Source organism: Sprattus sprattus, assembly GCF_963457725.1.
Source record: "Sprattus sprattus genome assembly, chromosome: 1".
NCBI lineage: Eukaryota > Metazoa > Chordata > Actinopteri > Clupeiformes > Clupeidae > Sprattus > Sprattus sprattus.
In genome coordinates this window covers 21,960,816-21,974,244 of record NC_137920.1, presented here as the reverse complement: position 1 = coordinate 21,974,244, position 13,429 = coordinate 21,960,816, and positions in this window count along the sequence as shown.

The following is a 13,429-nucleotide window of genomic DNA, read 5'->3' as shown; positions in this document are numbered from 1 at the left end:
TGCATGTTGAGACTTTTAAATGCACAAAAGCCTAGACATCAACAATACAAATCACAGTATGCACCCAGAGACAGATCGTATGATACATGTCATAAATGTGGACAACATGGACATTGGGCAAATCAATGCAACACGAAGCGTAAAGGAAGACATACCCCTCGTCCTAACCATCACAAAGAGGGTGACGAGGAGAGTAATGATGATGAAGACATATAAGTTGACGGATCATCAGAGACAGACCATTATGTCTGCGATTCCGGGAAACTAAGTCTGCCCTCCTTCCGGACTCTTACCGCGGCTGAAAGCCAGCGGCTTGACAAAGGTGATGTGTGTGTGTGCCTAATGAGAAAAATGGTCTAGGTTCGGTGCAAGATGAAAAATCCCCAGTTGACAGTGAGCTGCGCCATGTCGAGTGGCCAGAGCCAGGTTACGGCGGGATTATAGAGAAGGCACAGGATACTGAGGAGCCATTGATTCCAGACGTGGGAACACACATAGAACCGGAGTCAGTGGAAGCTGCAGGCGAAGCTGAGGAAGTAAAAGAGAACTGTAGGTTTGGAGGGCCAAGATGTTTGCTCCTTTAATCCTAACAACCTGGGCCTCGTTTCCCGAACGCGCACTTAGCCTAAAAAGCACTTGAAATCGTTCGTAAGAGGACGGGTTTCCCGACGCGGCACTTAGCTTAAGTGTATCTTTCGTTGAGAAGAATTCTACGTGTGGTCAGGACCAGTAGTAACTTCACACTTAGCGATTTAATCCACCAGGGGCGTCGTTCGACCGTCGTTTGGAAGAAAGGGGAATTTAAAAAAAAAAACATGGCTACTTGAAGCAAGGAATATTTTACAATAATAAAGCTATCTACACAACTTTTTATATGTTTATAATGACTCGGTTTGATCTGAAATGTGCTACGCGACCAATGCAGAGTATGTAGGTCTGAACTGAAGCTTTCAAACAGTAGTTTTATGGCACAATTAGCGTTTATGCCACCACTCCATTGGCTTATATGGTAGCTTTCTAGCTAGATGGTTGTTTCGTGCCCTACACAGTTGTATACATATATATTTGCAACCATGTTCTTCATTGAAACTTTTTTTAAATCGCTAGTTTCATAGCTCATACAGTCACGCATGACGTACGCTTCAACCCCCTCGACACATTAAAGATTATACAAAATAATATGTTATTGAACTAAGGAGATGGCTTTTCTGACTGTGTAGTTAGGCTGCAATATTAGGAAATTGACATGTCATTGAGCCGGGCTGGAAATCAATCAAGAGGGTTGCACCCGCTAGCCCTATATCAAGGTAGTGTTGAGTTACACTCTTCGAGGAGTAAAGATGGCGGGTCTATTGAGACTTATTCAAATGAATCAGAGGATTCGGCGACAGCGCAGCCGTCTTGTTACCATTAATGCTGAGCTGAGGGTACGTTTCAACTCCCTCGACATTTTGTCAGATGGGGAGGTACTGTTGCGCTATCGCCTGCCCCGGGGGGAAATCCTAGGGTTATTGGACATCGTGTCCCCCCTGATAACAAGTGCAACAAGGCGCAACTATGCCCTGAGCCCCATGGTCCAGCTCCTGGCGGCATTGCGCTTTTATGCCACTGGGAGTTTCTTACAGGTGGTGGGCGATGGAGTCGGGCTCAGCAGGGCAGCCGTATTGAAGTGTGTGGCGGCCGTCACGGCTATATTGGCCCAACACGCACAGCAACACATACGTGTGGCAGAGACACCACAGCAAAGGATGACCGAGAACCAGCAGTTCCACCAAGTGGCGGGCATTCCCCGGGTGATTGGGGTGGTGGATGGCACGCTCATCCCAATTGCCAACCCAACGCTGATGGATGGGGCGTTCATCTGCCGGAAGGGCTACTCTGTCTTGAACGTCCAGGTCGTCGTGGACTCTAAAGGCCTTTTCATTGACATCGTGGCGAAATGGTCAGGAAGCGCCCAAGACGCATTCATCTGGGCCGACTCAGCTGTGGGGCAGGATGCGGCCGCAGGAGTGTTTGGGAGGGGGGATCTTCCTCGGGGATAGTGGCTACCCGCTCAGATCCTACCTCCTTACTCCTGTGGCCAATCCCGCTACCGCAGCTGAGGAGATGTACAACACGGCCCACATCAGGACCAGGGGCCTGGTGGAGCGCGTGCTGGGTCAGTGGAAGCTGAGGTTCCGCTGTCTCCACCGCTCAGCGGGAGCGGAGCGGAGCATTCGTGTGATAGTCGTCACAGCCATGTTACAATATTTATATCTAAAGCTCCCTTTGACTGGAACAATCTACCTATCCATATGCGCTCCATAACATCTTTCAACTTGTTTAAAACTGTGCTATCCTCCCATCTAGAGACTACCATGATTTTAATAACCATCATTTTAACAGATCTATGATGCAATGATATATGTGCTATGTCCATGTGTTTTGTTTTGTTTGCTTTGTCTTGTCGAATTGTATGCAAAAAAATGGTGTTTGTCCATATTGTAGTCTATAATTTGAGGACCCCCTTGAAAACGAGATGGTTCATCTCAAGGGATTGTTCCTAATAAAGGCATTTCAAACAAACAACCCCAATCACGGACAACCTCTGTCAAAAGTGCCATATTAATGTTTTAAGACAACATTTTGATGATCGCTTAGATACCATATCCAGTTTATCTCAGGTTTAAAGGTTGAGGTCATGTGGGAATGTGAGTGGTAGCAGCCAAACAACGTGATGTGGAGGTGGTCGAGTTTATAAGAAGTGTACAAACGTCCTGAGCGTCTGAAACCAAAAGCATACAAATTGTATCACAAGGCTAATGATGGTGAGAAGATCCGGTCAGTTGATTTTGACGAGTTTCTATCCAAAAGATTTGGACCCCTTGAGAGCTACTTTGGCGACTGTCTACCCCCTGAAAGGTTTGCTTCACCCTGTCCTACCATATCGTAAATGGGGAAAATGAATGTTTCCCTTGTGCTGATCATGCACTGACCAGGAGAACCAGGACACACGTTGTAACCATGATGATGTTGAAATGGCCCTTTCAGGTTGTTGGGTTAGCATTGAACTGTTAAAAGCTGTTGAGAAGGGCTATGAAATTGCTACGATTGATGAAATCTGGCATTTTCCTCAAATCTCTGTGACTATTTTTTTCAGATTATGTAAAAACATTCCTTCAGTTCAAGTAGGAAGCCAGTTGGTACCCCGCCCATGTGACATCAGATTCTGCAAAAAGGGGGTATATTGATTTTTTTTTGTGAAGGAGGGGATAAGGTTGAATCCAGACAAAATATGTATTAATACAGCATGCAGAAATATTGACAAGTTCCACGTGAGAACATGCCCACAACTGAAATATTGAAGTACCAGAACAATTCGCTAGATATTTATTTGGCAATTACTATGAGGTCACTTTTCTTTTGTCGTAGACAATATGGCTTTGGTTCAATGGCGTTTTCCTGAAGGGGCTGGTGGGCATACTCCTGACATAAATGTGTTCATTGGTGCATTTATGACAGCTCATGCTCGTCCAGAGTTATACAGTGTAATGCTCTAATTGGCTTATAGTTCTACAGCGATACTGATAGTTTGATTTTTGTCTCTGGGAGTGACTGGGAGTCACTACTAGGTGGTAGTGATGTTTCAAATGAACCCGAGGCTTCGGAGCTTGTGTCGCGAAAGTAAAGCACTTCCTCACCGGAGCGCGTATCGAGGCTTGTATCATTTTGCCAAAATGACGTCACTAGTGAAGTCTGAAGCCGCATCTGGATCAAGTGCTTCATGAAGTGGTTCATTCGTTCACTTTTGGCGGGACGCTTCGACTTTAAAAAGGTGACCCATTTCCCACCTCGTATTCGTGGTTGTTGGCAGTGGCTGGATACAGAGATAGTAACAGATAGCGATAGTGAGAGAATTAGTGATAGTGAGAGACATAGCGAAGCGATATTAGACATATAGATAGTAAGATAGTTAGATAGCGATAGCTAGATACATAGCGATAGTTAGAGATTTAGCGATAGTTAAAGACCATAGCGGTAGTTTGAGATTTAGGTTTGTTTGTTGTAGTATAGATTTTAATTAGTTATGGAGCCAGTTAGTAAGAGGAAGACATCACCCGTCTGGGAACATTTTGATACACTTTAATAAGGTCTGTTTGTAGCTCGTATGACTTCCCTGACATTAGCCTAGTATTGTGTTTTTTCATGTCGTCATGGACCTTTAGTTTAATGGGTATCTTTTGTATTCGTAGGTGAAATGTATGATCTGTGATAAATACCTAAGTTACAACAAGAACACGTCCTCCATGTTAAGGCATTACCGTGCCTTGCATGAGAGCAAGGGGGCTGACGCTGGACCTAGCCAAGGTAGTGCATGTGTTTTGTGACTGTGTGCGCTTTCATTTTTAGTTGTAATATTGTATACATAGGCTATTTTTTGTTTTGCTTAGGTTCCAGAAAACAGGAGCTCGATGAAGCCATGGTGGATCTGATCGTGAAAGACAGCCAGCCATTCACCCTCGTGGAGGATGAGGGGTTCAGAGGGTTTGTTAACAAGCTGGACCCCACATATGTTCACAAGACAGGTATGTACGTGCGCAGAATATTTGTCTATTTACATGTGCACAATATATTATTTCACAGCTTTCATTCAATATGTAATTTTATTTCTTCAGGCCTTAAAAGCCATGGTGGAGCAGAAGTTTCGTAAGGCCAAGGAGGAAGCCAAGGCCAGAGTGGAGGAAGCTGCTGCAGGTAGCCTCACGGCAGATATGTGGACATCAATTCACATGGATGTCTATCTTGCCGTCACGTGTCATTTTATCAATGATACACATTCAGTGAGCAAAGTGCTTCTGGCTGTGCACAAATTCCCCCAAGCCTATACTGCGGCTCTCCATTATGGAGGAATGGGGAATTACAGCAAAAGTGACATGTGTGGTGACTGATGCAGCACCGAATATGACTGCCTGTACCAGGGAGTTAAAGGTAAAAAATGCAATCTGCATTGCACATGCCCTTAACCTGATGGTGAAAAAAAACTCTTGACCAGACTCCTGGGCTCCCAGCGCTCAGGATGAAGGCAAGGAAGCTTGCGGGTCTGTTCCGGTCCAGCACTACTGCTAAGGTATGTTACATTATATTTGCTGTTATTCACACAAGCATGTCTGTATTGTACTACATGTTTTATTATGTCGTTGTCACCATGTCATTATGGTCTGCCTCAAATTCTTATATTGTTATTTTCTGTGTAAAAGGAAAGACTCGTGCAAATGCAGACCCAGATGGCAAGACCTCCACTCAAACTCCTCCAAGAAGTGGACATCTGCTGGAACAGCACCTACCAGATGCTACAAAGGATATATGACCTGAGGGAGCCAGGAGGTGCAGCTGTGGCATCTTTGCTGACAGATACACCCCCTCTGACAGCAGGGGAGTATACTGTTGTTGCAGAGTGCCTAACTATCCTGTCACCCTACAACAATGCCACAGTGGAGCTGAGTGAGAAGCGGGTGTCCGCTTCAAAAGTGATCCCACTGCTAAAGATGTTGAACTATGCTGACTGAAGAAATGGTTAACAACCACTTTGATGGCCCAGCAGCTGGCAGCAAGTTTGTCTACCCATTTAAAAGACAAACTTCATCAACTGCAATCAATGGGCGTCATGACACTGCCAACGCTGCTGGACCCACGGTTCAAGACACTAGGCTTCCTCAGCCAGTCAAAGGCATCGGAAGCAGTGAAGAGGCTCACTGCTGAGTGTGCCTTCATCATTTCTAAGCACACACCACCACCACCACCACCACAGCCGGCAGCAACAGGCAAGCAGAGGGACCTTCAACCTCCTCAGGTATGTTCTTCATGCTTTATTCTGGGTTGATACTGATTTATTACATAAAATAACAAATTGTCTTAATTTTTCATTTGGACTCTAGCGTGAGTCAGAACAGAAGACAGCCAAACACCACAGCAGATGCCCTTGTGGAGGTCCAGTGATACATGGCAGAGCAAAACATCCTCAGGACTGATGATCCTTTAGAGTACTGGGGACGAAATCAACCTAATCTGTACATGCTTGCACATACATTTTCATGCACACCTACATCCTCCGTTTCTTGCGAGTGCATATTCTCCAAGGCGGAGGAAATAGTATCTAAAAAAAGGAACCGCTTGAGTCCAAAGGTGGTGGAATGGATGTTTTAAAAACATTTTTCACTGCCCCCCTGCACCTTCAATGACCAGTTTTTAAAAAGCCAGTTTTTAAAATATTTAGGCCAGCATTAAATATTATATAATAATAATAATAATCATCTGCTAACAACGGCAATGTAATGGTAATACATTTAAAACTATAGGCTATATTTTGTTTTACTAATGCCCTCTTGCGCTTTGGCGCGCTGCGCGTTATAAAAAGCTGCTGTTCCATTCCTTTTGGATTCATTTCAAATGTTCAACTGAAATTCAACAGCTGGTAACCTACCATGACGTAGGAGTTGGTTCGAAAGAAGGGCCTCCCCGAGCATTCATTGATCACGTTAATATTTTAAGCAATTGTTACAACTTAATTAGTTTTAATTTAAATTATAGTCTTAAGTTATATAGCTTGTAAAATAGTGAATACATTCATGAAATATACCATAGGTTAGGCCAATTTTATAAGTTTATTAAATTAATGTGCAGCTCATTGTTGGGCAAACTTAACGAATGTTTAGTTTAGTTTATTAGGATCCCCATTAGCTGGGGCACAGACCCAGCTATTCTTCCTGGGGTCCAACAGTAAAATGTGGATAACTGAGGCCTGACTTATTCTGACCCCGAAGTATCCAGATGAGGAAAGATCTGTACCTGTATCACAGGAGGCTTATGATTTTACATAATTTTGACTATTCACTTTAGTATGAACACATACCATTCACAGCGCCATCCACCTGGCAACCAGAGTGGACAGACATCTCGCAGCCAGTCAGAGATCTAATAGAGGGGGATGGAGACAGGTTCTCAACTTTTCAAATTTCAGGAGAGGGTCGCTCTAATGTCTCCCCACAGCATAAAACTGCCACTGGGTCTGCCCAAGCAACCTGTTCATTAGAGACACAACGGATCACCTGTGTAGGCTGAGAGCCACTAGGATAGAAAGAGCAGGCAAACGATGGGTTGTTAACACTCTCAACACTGTGACACTGATGTCTTATGACCGGCATGACAGTCACCAGGATGAAAATCCGCAATCAAACTATTTATCACAGTCCCACGGGAAGCAACCATACACATTAGCTTACCCCCGATAGATATGACACTGAGTGAAATGATTGACACTTTTCGAGGTCATAATTTCAGCATTGGTGACACCCTTCAGTGGGCAGCCGTGGCCTACTGGTTAGGGTTTCGGGCACTGCTCTCCCATGCCCACATCCATGGCTGAAGCGCCCTTGAGCAAGGCACCCAACCCCAATCACTGCTCCCCGGGCGCTCAAAAGCAGCTCACTGCTCCGGGTAAGTGTGCTTCACTGTGTGTATCACTACCGTGGATGGGTAAAATGCAGAGATCGAATTCAGAGTGTGTGTGTGTGTGTGTGTGTGTGTGTGTGTGTGTGTCACTATCTCTGCCATAACAGTCACTAGGGCTAATTTCCATTCCATTCAACAGCAGCTCCTGGCTGAAGGACCAAAATGGTGAAATTCAGTTTAAAAATAAATGGACTCAGCCATATTCTCTCATCATGTAGTTGGACAGTCACCTGATTTAGGACAGGTAATTGAGTCGGGGTGTGTTTCAGTATTATAGTGTGTAGCCTACTGTTAAGATTGTGTAGAGGGATTTTGTGTTGACTTTTATATATTATTTATGGAAATAGCGTTACTTGTTGTGAAGAAGATTATGTTTGGTGTTGTGTTATGATTGTATTTATAGGTCGCGGTAATGATTTGGTATTTGGGTTTTTACACATTCTTACAGTATGTTTTGTTATTGTTTGCAGTATAAATGCTATGACCATAGCGTCTGCAGAGTCGGTGTCACTAATGACCTATGCAAACTTGCCAGGAGAAGCCTTTCGACTATCGCTTCGCTACAGCACGAGGTGAAGATGTTGCAAAGGAACAACGCGAAAATGGAGAAAACCGTGGTGTTTCTAAGAAAAGAGTTGTCTGAAACAAAGGAAACACTAGAATGTTATGAAGGAGACATGACGGAACCAGGTTTGTAATTATCTTTTGTGGAATTGGAAATGGGTTGCTGTTAAAATACATGTTTTTAATTAGTTGTGTGTTTGTCTTTTTTTTAGATGTTGCCCCTAGGAGTTTGGAGGTCCAGTTGAGGCAGAGGTTGCAAAGGTGGAAGAGGAGTGATTGTGTTTTTGCGGCGGTTGGGTGAAGGGGATTGTATTTTGTTTATTGGTTCTCAAATATAATATGGTTCTGTTTGTTTATATTGTAATGCAAGATTTTTTTTTATGTAAATAAAAAGATTGTTGATTTAAGTTGTTGTTTGTGTTTATTTCATTGTGTTTTTTTGTAGTGTGGATTAGTGTTTATGTGTAGGTGAACTGATGTTGGACATTTTTTTAATGGCAATGAAGAGCACACACACACAATGGGCACTTAAGTAAAGTACTATAAGTTTACATGTGCTGAGGTTTACGAATGACATGGAGCAAGATTTATTGTTGGAAGTGCAGAATAGGACATGGTAAAGTAAAAACACAATGTACGCCTTAGATTCAACACGGTTTTCGTTTCAAAACAACCAACAGACGTGCATCTACACCATCATAAAAAGAACGAGTCGTACAAACATACCCCAAAAAAGTTCGCCACTGAATTTTCAATCAAATTTACATTTCCTTTGTAAACTAACTAATATCTTTATAGCGTAGTAAAATCTTGATCGTATTTGTGACATGGATCGATACGTTTAGACATAGTAGCTGAGGAGGTGTTGATCCGATTGACAGTGAATTTGAAGATAATCGGGATGTGGTATTATATTAATTCATTAATTAATTTTTATTTAATGCGATGTAGACTCCCCAGGAATACCGAAGCATGATCCAGTCCTTCACTGTTTAAAGCTTTGTGTTGTCTGTTCAGCCTTCTTTGTACTTCTTGTTCAGAAGTGATAATCTGAATTAAAGAAAATTCTGACAGATGGCTCAAGAAACACTTTGGCATCAGTCCATCCTTCTGCTAACCCAGTGTAAGGGGGATTCAGTGACTCTGACCTGCAGCAGTGTTTCCACTGATCATACTGGATGCTACTGTAAGGCAGAGAATAAACGTGGAGCCAGCCGTTACAGTGGCACATTTTTGGATGTGTACTGTGAGTACTGATAGACACTAGTACATTAAGTCAGGGAATCAAGCTCTTATTCAAAGAGTAAAGGATCATAGTCTATCTCCATAATGCCACAACTACACCTGGTCAGTGGTGGAATGTAACGGAGTATTTTTACTTCGTTACTGTACTTCGTTACATTTTTACGTATCTGTACTTTACTTAAGTACAAATAATAGTGCATACTTTTTACTTTTACTTCGTTACATTTTGCAGCTATTATCTATACTTTTACTCCGCTACATTTCTACAATATGTGTCGTTATTCGTTACATTTTATGAACACAGTTTCGCCAAACTGTTGCCTTCAGAAAAATATGGATTGCGTTGCTTGAGGACGTTTCAACCAATCAGGTGGCTCTATCAGCCCCAATGACAGCAGAGTGTGTTTTTGACAGCAGCACTACGGCAGAGCCATGGCTCTGCACTACGGTAGCCTTGCCTGCTTTGCTTAAACATTCGACCAACAGCCTGACTAACAAACAACTTTTCAGCATGGATTCAGAGTCAGCCTCATCTGAGGACATGTTCATGTTCAAGAATAACTCGTGGAGGTTTCAGTGCGTTTCCTGTCTACCTCAAAATAGCAGTTGTTAGCCTTCAAAATTCGCTTTCAAATGTGGAGAACCCGTCGAGTTATGCAGAGTTCTTGCTATGCTAAGTTAATGTCTATGACTTTTGCATATCGTATGCGGTTACTGACATGTTTTTATACTGTTATCTAGCAAAATACATGTTGACATACAGAAATAGCATCAAAATAACACGATTGTACCTCGATTATTTATTTAATGTAGTGGTAAGATAAAGCTGGTAGTTTAGCAATGTCAAGCTAACGTGAAAACTCCATTTGTTTTTCATGTTTCATATTTCCATTTTTTACACGTTTACAATTAAATAAAAGATATAAAATTGTGTCTTTATTGGTTTGGCTTAATGGTATTAACTTAGCAAATAATCCCTGGTAGATAAATTGTGAGCCGCAGAATTGTAAGATAGAGTGTGAACAGTATTACAGACAATAGGCCCAATAAGTACACCAACCTTTCCAATTAACAAATGTTGTTGCTTATAATTATTACTTGTAGTGACATATGTAGAGGCATTTATTACCAGTCGCTATTTCTTTATCAAAATGGCACAGCCTAGACATTGAGAGACAATTGCGTGAGTACTTTTACTTTTACTTTTAAAGTAAATTTAAAAGTGAGTACTTTTTACTTTTTACTTAAGTAGGATTGTTGATCTAGTACTTTTACTTTTACTTTTACTTTAATTTTCCTGGGTACTTGTACTTTTACTTAAGTACTAAACTGCAGTACTTCTTCCACCACTGCACCTGGTACAGGAAGACCAAAGATGAAACAGTTCTTCAGGGCACAGGAAGGTCGCCTAACCTCACTCATCATCTCATCTCTGGTGCTGAGGGACTTTATCACTGTAAGGCACGATATGAGGTTGGCTCCAATAACTCAACTTGAGTCAGGGTCTCCTTGGCAGGTTCAGTACAGTGTCTCACTTTTGCCTCAACTGCACAAACATTTAACATTTAAAATGTTCTTTCCTGAATTTCTTCACAGAGGTGTATGTTTTTACAGAGGTGTATGTTTTTACAGAGGTGTATGTTTAGCATTTGTATATTTCATTCCCCTGTGAGAACTGTAAACTGCTTCTGAAAGCATCCAAACAAACAGGAAATCAAACTGTATATTAGAGCATGTGGGGTAAAAATGTAATTGACAAAATGGCCTTGGCTTGTAGGGACAATGTTTGTAACTGGCTATCAACATACTTGTCTTAACCAATGAGCGTGAAGCCAAATGCACAACGCATAGCAGATTTCTGAGGATGACGTGTACTTCTAGCAACAAATGGATGCAAGACCTACAGGGTTGGATAACTATCATGCCCAACAAATTATAATGAGAATCCTGTTAGATGCAAAAACATGACGGCGTGTGCATAATGCGAGACTCAGCATCTCTCCAGATTCTGCAAATTAGTAATTATGAGCCTATTTGTTTGAAGTCTGTTCACTCAAAACAGTCTTGCGAATACTTCATGCAGCAGACAGCAAATTCTGGACGTTGGTTTAGTACTATGACAGATCAGTCAAAACTATTTTTTACAGCATTGAATCATTTGGGCATGTTGAACATTGCCATTGAAAGGGATTCATACCAAATTGGCATGACCAAACAGGTGATGGAACTCACCTTGATTGTTAGATTTGGGTGAATATCATATCAGACTATACTTTACCTAAAAGACCAAATATCAATTCAACCCCCTGGTATTTCTTCCACAACCGATTCACTTACTGGTGAAACTCCTGCCAGAAAGCCTGACGAGTCGGAGTCCCCTGTTGTCAAGACGCTCATAACTGATGCTAATGTGCCTGCTCCTTCCACAACCGAACCATCGGAGGCGGATGCTTCTGCGGCCAAAGTGCCGGCGCCTCCCGCAGAGCTTAGCCCAGAGACGGCCATTGAAACTGGGTTAAGGGCGGACGGTGTCGGGGTGGAGGAGGCCAACCGGTCAAAGACTGTACCTGGACCTATATCAGGTGATAGACACAGGTCTCTGCTCCAAGCCTATGCCTGAAAATGCCCGGCCTCGGGATATGCGACACGGAATCGAAAATGGGGAACAAGTCGACTGAGACGAATTCGTGTAAAAAAGTATTTTTTTTTTTTTTTTTTAATTACTGATCTTCGTTTTTTTGCAGAATGTGCAAGTTGAAGTCATGAAGAAGCCATTCCATGTTTCAGTATTGGTTACCTTAAAAGTATATTTTTTGTCGTTGAAGTTGGTACAGTTTCGGTTAAATTCTGTTTTGCTCTCTTGGCACTTGGGGGTGTTACCTAATTTCCATATGAACTGCAGGATCGCTTTTGTTATTTTTTGACCAATCAGCTGCACGTTACAAGCGACACACGTGGATACTTATACAGCATCATACTCCACTACTCCACTACTCGTGGAAGCATTGAACAGAGATGGATCAAGCAAGCTGTGTTGCAGAGGAGCTCAACCGTGGTTCTTACAGTACAACTCTGTGGGAGTACTTCTGCAACAAGCGGGATGCTTCTGGTTATACAAATGGCAATCTGACTTCTGAATCTGAAGATGAGTGCACAGATGAACGCGATTTCATCAAACTGGAGAACATCCCTAGTCTACAGCTGACCTTAGCCGACGATGAAGAATCTTTCGGCCTCGCAGCAGAGGAGCTGGAGCGTGACATATCAGACGCTATCTCTACGGTAACATTTGAAGTGTTGAGCTTGACTGTTCTCTCCCTTGAACGTCGCTTTGGACAAAATGTAAATGTAAATAAGTATCAGTGAGATGTAGGCTATGAATCAGACTAATCAGACTAAGCCTGTGGTTCTTATTGTGTGTAGGTTCTTATGTCATGTGGCTTTGTCGTTACACAGCAATCGGCAAGTGGTGAGCTTGCTCCGAAACAAATGTACCCAGGTGTGACCCAATTATACAAGAAGGGGAAAAGAAATTCTAGGCTTCATCCAAGCAAAAACATGTCTATGAAAACTTGCAACATGTGGAACTTATGTCTGGCTTATGGCAAATTATTTATATTCATAAATAAATACAAATAAATAAATGGGGCAGGGGGGGCACACAAACAAACCCACCTACAATACAGCTAATAATGAGCCTCACAAATAAATGCCGAAAGTCAAAGTAATAACAATGTGAATAGTGGTTAGGCTTTTGAAACATGGGCGCTTTTTACATTTTTAAATGTGTTTCTAAATGCACTCTAAGGACATTGAGGATAGATTGTGATCCAATTGGGCAAAATGCCGGTGGTCAGGGACAAACTGTGATCACATGATCACATTGAACACATGGTCTTTAGGTGATTGGATCGCAATAGTTATGATAGTGCTGACAAAATTAAACTACAGGTGTAAAAGCACTCAAGCAACTGTGATCTGATTGGTCAAACCACTTGTGGTCGAGGTCAGGGACGCATTGTGACCACATTGAACACAAGTCTAAAATGCAATTGCGGACATTGGAAACACATACTAGCATCAGGCGTAAATCTAATCTGGTAGAAATCGTATATCTAGATATGAGAAGCAT